Raw genomic sequence first — 6,644 nt, 5'->3', positions numbered from 1 at the left:
GTGCACCTGGACGGGGCGTCGTGTGCGTGCAGTGTCCCGTCTGCAACGCGGTGCCCACACACCACCTCGGGCGCAACGACCTGCGCTCACATGTGGGCCGAGTGCACCTTGGTGCATGTTCGGGGCGCCTCGGGTGCACGCTCGATCTTGCCCCGGTGCACCAAGGCGCTCGGTTTGCCCCGGGTGCGCACTTGGTGCAAGGTGGGCACCCAAAATAGGGATCAAGCACCAAAACACAAGTTTCGGGATGCAAAATGGGACCCAAGGACCACAAATGCGTTCCAAGACCCATGATGGGTCCACGAGAACAAAAATGTGTTCCGAGACTTAATAAACAAATATTGGGTTTTAGGAGAAGAAACATGCTCTGATGCCCAAAACGAGAATCGACCCCGAAAAGGCCACAGGCCAAAAGTGGGATGCGAGACAAAAAAAAATGGGACCCGAGGACCAAAATTGGGTTCCCAGGTCGAAGACAGGGCAACCGGACAAGAAACGACCTCTAAGGCTCGAAATGAGTCCCGACGACTAAAACTTGACAAGAAGCACCCATCAGGCACCCAACTCGACACCCATGGGATGCCGACCCACCCGGGCTTCCACCTAGCACACCTTGGCACCCACCCACCCTCGCACCCAACCTCGCACCCAACTTAGCACCTTTGAACCCACATTGGCACTCACCCTGACCCTGGCACCTTGGAACCCACATTGGCACTCACCTTGACCCTGGCACCCACCTTTGCACTCACCTTGGGACCCACCCTGGCTCCCACCTCGGCACCCACCCAGACACCCACCTTGGTTCCTTGGCACCCACCTTGGATCCTTGGCACCCACCCCAACACCCACCTTGGCACGCAACTTGGCTACTTGCCACCCACCTTGGCTCCTTGACGCCCACCCCGACAACCACCCCGTGACCTACCCTGGCTAGGGTTGGTGCACACCCACCCTGGTGCCCACCTTGGCACCCACCCCATGACCCACCTTGGCACGCACCTTAGTACCCACCCCGTTACCCACCCTAGGACCCACCCCGTGACCCACCTTGGCCAGGGTGGGTGCCTTGGTGCGCACAACTTGCCTGGGCTGCACACCAGGGCGGGCTCAAGATGGCACCCGCGTTCCGTTTTTTTCACTATCTTTCAAAACGGAAATTTTAAAATCTCGTTTTTTTTTTTTTTTTGCCTTTTCTGGAAATTAGTGAAGGCAGCGCATCAAAGGTGCGCAATGCTGGTGCGAACCCGGGAGCGCTCCGATGTGTGCTCCAAGGTGCGGCGTGCACGAAGTCCGAGCCCGGCTTGCCCCGGGTGCGCACCTCGCGTGCACCTTCGCCGGGGTGAGCACCTTGGCTGGGTTGCGCGCCCTGGTGCGCACCAAGGAGCGCTCTGAAGTGTGCTCCAAGGTGCGGCGTGCACGAAGTCGGAGCTCGGTTTGCCCCGGGTGTGCACCTCGGGTGCGCACCTCGCGTGCACCTTCGCTGCGGTGGGCACCTTGGCTGGGTTGCGCGCCTTGGTGGGCACCATGCAGTGCACGAAGTCGGAGCCCGGTTTGCCCCGGGCGCGCACCTCCGCCAGGGTGGGCACCTTGGTGCGCACAACTTGCCTGGGCTGCGCACCAGGAAGGGCTCAAGATGGCACCCGCGTTCCGTTTTTTTCACTATCTTTCAGAACGGAAATTTTAAAATATCGTTTTTTTTTGCCTTTTCTGGAAATTAGTGAAGGCAGCGCATCAAAGGTGCGCAACGCTGGTGCGAACCTGGGAGCGCTCCGATGTGTGCTCCAAGGTGCGGCGTGCACGAAGTCGGAGCCCGGTTTGCCCCGGGTGCGCCCTGGTGGGCACCATGGTGCGCACCAAGGAGCGCTCCGAAGTGTGCTCCAAGGTGCGGCCTGCACGAAGTCGGAGCCCGGTTTGCCCCGGGCGTGCACCGCGGGTGGGCACCTTGGTGCGCATGCCTTGCCTGGGCTGCGCACCAGGGCGGGCTCAAGATGGCACCCGCGTTCCGTTTTTTTCACTATCTTTCAAAACGGAAATTTTAAAATCTCATTTTTTTTTGCCTTTTCTGGAAATTAGTGAAGGCAGCGCATCAAAGGTGCGCACCTCGCTGCCCACCACGGTGCGCAACGCCGGTGGGCACCCGGGAGTGCTTCGAAGTGTGCTCCAAGGTGCTGCGTGCACGTTGTCGGAGCCCGGTTTGCCCCGGGTGCGCACCTCGCGTGCACCTTCGTCGGGGTGGGCACCTTGGCTGGGTTTGCCCCGGCTGCGCTCCGAAGCGGGGTTATTGGAGCGCCGCCTCTTTTTTTGTCGGAGCGTTTGGTGGGGTTTCTCGCATTGGCTCTTCCCAGGCCCGGTTGCCACCCTGGCGCGCACGAAGTCGGAAGTAGGGTTAATTGCCCGGGTGCGCACCTTTGCCAGGGTGGGCACCTTACCTGGGCTGTGCACCAGGGCGGGCTCAAGATGGCACCCGCGTTCCGTTTTTTTCACTATCTTTCAAAACGGAAATTTTAAAATCTCCTCTTTTTTTTGCCTTTTCTGGAAATTAGTGAAGGCAGCGCATCAAAGGTGCGCACCTCGCTGCCCACCTTGGTGTGCTCTGAGGTGCGCACCCGGGAGCGCTACGAAGTGTGCTCCAAGGTGCGGCGTGCACGTTGTCGGAGCCCGGTTTGCCCCGGGTGCGCACCTCGCCTGCACCTTGGCCGGGGTGGGCACCCTGGCTGGGTTTGCCCAGGGTGCGCTCCGAAGCGGGGTTACTGGAGCGCCCCCTCTTTTTTTGTCAGAGCGTTTGGTGGGGTTTCTCGCATTGGCTCTTCCCAGGCTCGGTTGTTGGGTGCGCTCCCACCCTGGCGCGCGCGAAGTTGGAAGTTGGGTTAATTGCCCGGGCGCGCACCTTCGCCAGGGTGGGCACCTTGGTGCGCACACCTTGGCTGGGCTGCGCACCAGGGCGGGCTCAAGATGGCACCAGCATTCCCTTTTTCTCACTATCTTTCAAAACGGAAATTTTAAAATCTCGTTTTTTTTTGCCTTTTATGGAAATTAGTGAAGGCATCGCATCAAAGGTGCGCACCTCGCTGCCCACCTTGGTGTGCTCCGAGGTGCCCACCACGGTGCGCTCCGAGGTGCCCACCACGGTGCGCAACGCCGGTGCGAACCCGGGAGCGCCCCGATGTGTGCTCCAAGGTGCGGCGTGCACGAAGCCGGACCCCGATTTGCCCCGGGTGCGCACCTCGCGTGCACCTTGGTGCGCACACCTTGGCTGGGTTGCGCGGCCTGGTGGGCACCATGGTGCGCACCAAGGAGCGCTCCGAAGTGTGCTCCAAGGTGCGGCGTGCACGAAGTCCTAGCCCGGTTTGCCCCGGGTGCGCACCTTCGCCGCGGTGGGCACCATGGCGTGCACGAAGTCGGAGCCCGGTTTGCCCCGGGTGCGCACCTCGCGTGCACCTTCGCCGGGGTGGGCACCTCGGCTGGGTTGCGCGCCCTGGTGCGCACCAAGGAGCGCTCCGAAGTGTGCTCCAAGGTGCGGCGTGCACGAAGTCGGAGCCCGGTTTGCCCCGGGTGCGCACCTTCGCCGCGGTGGGCACCCTGGTGCGCACCATGGCGTGCACGAAGTCGGAGCCCGGTTTGCCCCGGGTGCGCACCTCGCGTGCACCTTCGGCGGGGTTGCGCGCCCTGGTGCGCACCAAGGAGCGCTCCGAAGTGTGCTCCAAGGTGCGGCGTGCACGAAGTCGGAGCCCGGTTTGCCCCGGGTGCGCACCTCGCGTGCACCTTCGGCGGGGTTGCGCGCCCTGGTGGGCACCATGGTGCGCACCAAGGAGCGCTCCGAAGTGTGCTCCAAGGTGCGGCGTGCACGAAGTCGGAGCCCGGTTTGCCCCGGGTGCGCACCTCGCGTGCACCTTCGCCGCGGTGGGCACCATGGCGTGCACGAAGTCGGAGCCCGGTTTGCCCCGGGTGCGCACCTCGCGTGCACCTTCGCCGGGGTGGGCACCTCGGCTGGGTTGCGCGCCCTGGTGCGCACCAAGGAGCGCTCCGAAGTGTGCTCCAAGGTGCGGCGTGCACGAAGTCGGAGCCCGGTTTGCCCCGGGTGCGCACCTCGCGTGCACCTTGGCGCGGTGGGCACCATGGCGTGCACGAAGTCGGAGCCCGGTTTGCCCCGGGTGCGCACCCCGCGTGCACCTTCGCCGGGGTGGGCACCTCGGCTGGGTTGCGCGCCCTGGTGCGCACCAAGGAGCGCTCCGAAGTGTGCTCCAAGGTGCGGCGTGCACGAAGTCGGAGCCCGGTTTGCCCCGGGTGCGCACCTCGCGTGCACCTTCGCCGCGGTGGGCACCTTGGCTGGGTTGGGCACCATTGAGCGCTCCGAAGTGTGCTCCAAGGTGCGCACCATGGCCCTCCAAGGTGCGCAGCATGGCGTGCACGAAGTCGGAGCCCGGTTTGCCCCGGGTGCGCACCTCGCGTGCACCTTCGCCAGGGTGGGCACCTCGGTGCGCACACCTTCTCAATGTTTTCTTGCCTTTTCTGGAAATTGGTGAAGGCAGCGCATCAAAGGTGCGCACCTCGGTGTGCTCCGAGGTGCGAACCCGAGAGCGCTCCGAGGTGCCCACGAAGTCGAAAGTCGGGTTAATTGCATTGTTTTCCCCGGGTGCGCTCCGAGGTGCGCAACATCGGTGCGCACCAAGGAGGGCTCCGAAGTGTGCTCCAAGGTGCGCACGATTCGGAGCTCGGTTTGCCCGGGGTGCGCACACCTTGGCTGGGTTGCGCACCCTTTGTGCGCTCCAAGGTGCGCACGAAGTCGGAGCTCGGTTTGCCCCGGGTGCGCACCTTCGCCAGGGTGCGCACCTTGATGCGCACGCCTTGGCTGGGCTGCGCACCTTGGTGGGCGCCATGGTGCGCACCTTTCGTGCGCTCCAAGGTGCGCACGAAGTCGGAGCTCGGTTTGCCCCGGGTGCGCACCTTGGTGGGCGCCATGGTGCACTCCGAGGTGCCCAAGATTGGTGCGCACCAAGGAGCGCTCCGAAGTGCGCTCCAAGGTGCGCAGGTGCGCGCGAAGTCGAAAGTTGGGTTAATTGTCCGGTTTGCCTCGGGTGCGCACCTTGCGTGCACCTTCGCCAGGGTGGGCGCCTTGGTGCGCACACCTTGGCTGGGCTGCGCACCCGGGCGCGCACACCTTGGCACCCGCGTTTCCTTCATTTTAAATTTTTTTTTTTTACAATCTCTCAAGTGGGAAATTCTATAATCTCAACTTTTTTTGCCTTTTCAGGAAACTTTTGAATGGAGCGCATCATTGGTGCGCTCCGAAGTGTGCTCCAAGGTGCGCACCTCTGGTGTGCTCCAAAGCTCTCTCCAGCTGCGTGCACCTGCCCCGGCCGCGCACCCGGCCCCGCCCAGCTTCGCTCACCTGTCCCGGGCGTCTGGTGCGGAACCTTAGAGTAAGAAACATCACCGTGCACCTTGGCCAACGTGCGCGACTCGACCGAGCGCGCACTGGCCGAGGTGCACACCGATTTCACCTGGGTGCGCGCGCAGCACCTCGGGCGCACCGGGGTGCGCGCACAACGCCCGGGTTGCACCGTGGCCTGTGTGCTCGGGGCGCCTCGGGTGCGCGCTCGGTGTCGCCCCCCGCGCGCGCGGTAGTGCGGGCAGCGCACCCCGGCCCGGCCCGGCCCCGACGAGAACGCAAACGGGCAAAAGGTTTATTCAAATAGCATTGCGACGCCCGGCGAAAAACTAAAAAAGGGTGCAACACCGGGACTTCCCGGGAGGTCACCCATCCCAGTACTACTCCGGCCCAAGCGCGCTTAACTGCGGAGTTCTGATGGGATCCGGTGCACTAACGCTGGTATGATCGCACCCGTTATGAGCTTGTCGCAGTGTGTACTTAGCAAACCGCGACCCACGTGCGAATCCACCCCGGCCACCCACCCCCGTCGAGGTGCACACCCTCCCTCGCGAAGTGCGCCCCGTTCGCCAAGTGTGAGCCCTGCCCGGGTGCGCGCACCTTGCTAGGGCGTCGGGTGTGCACCCGGCCCGGCCTACGTGCGTGCACCTGGACGGGGCGTCGTGTGCGTGCAGTGTCCCGTCTGCAACGCGGTGCCCACACACCACCTCGGGCGCAACGACCTGCGCTCACATGTGGGCCGAGTGCACCTTGGTGCATGTTCGGGGCGCCTCGGGTGCACGCTCGATCTTGCCCCGGTGCACCAAGGCGCTCGGTTTGCCCCGGGTGCGCACTTGGTGCAAGGTGGGCACCCAAAATAGGGATCAAGCACCAAAACACAAGTTTCGGGATGCAAAATGGGACCCAAGGACCACAAATGCGTTCCAAGACCCATGATGGGTCCACGAGAACAAAAATGTGTTCCGAGACTTAATAAACAAATATTGGGTTTTAGGAGAAGAAACATGCTCTGATGCCCAAAACGAGAATCGACCCCGAAAAGGCCACAGGCCAAAAGTGGGATGCGAGACAAAAAAAAATGGGACCCGAGGACCAAAATTGGGTTCCCAGGTCGAAGACAGGGCAACCGGACAAGAAACGACCTCTAAGGCTCGAAATGAGTCCCGACGACTAAAACTTGACAAGAAGCACCCATCAGGCACCCAACTCGACACCCATGGGATGCCGACCCACCCGGGCTTCCACCTAGCAC

At 62.9% G+C, this 6,644-nt stretch overlaps 1 non-coding gene across 1 annotated transcript; it reads right to left on the bottom strand.

Annotated features, from left to right (window-relative positions):
• Positions 1-5,728: 5,728 nt before the first annotated feature.
• LOC131868991 (5S ribosomal RNA) lies at positions 5,729-5,847 on the bottom strand. The gene has a single exon (XR_009367388.1). It is a non-coding gene; the product is annotated as a 5S ribosomal RNA (ribosomal RNA).
• Between the last annotated feature and the right edge of the window lie 797 nt (positions 5,848-6,644).

The sequence above is a fragment of the Cryptomeria japonica genome, unplaced genomic scaffold (genome assembly GCF_030272615.1).
Source record: "Cryptomeria japonica unplaced genomic scaffold, Sugi_1.0 HiC_scaffold_228, whole genome shotgun sequence".
In the NCBI taxonomy this organism is placed as follows: Eukaryota; Viridiplantae; Streptophyta; class Pinopsida; order Cupressales; family Cupressaceae; genus Cryptomeria; species Cryptomeria japonica.
The sequence above is the reverse complement of the archived record's forward strand: the minus strand, read 5'-3'. Positions and strand labels throughout refer to the sequence as shown.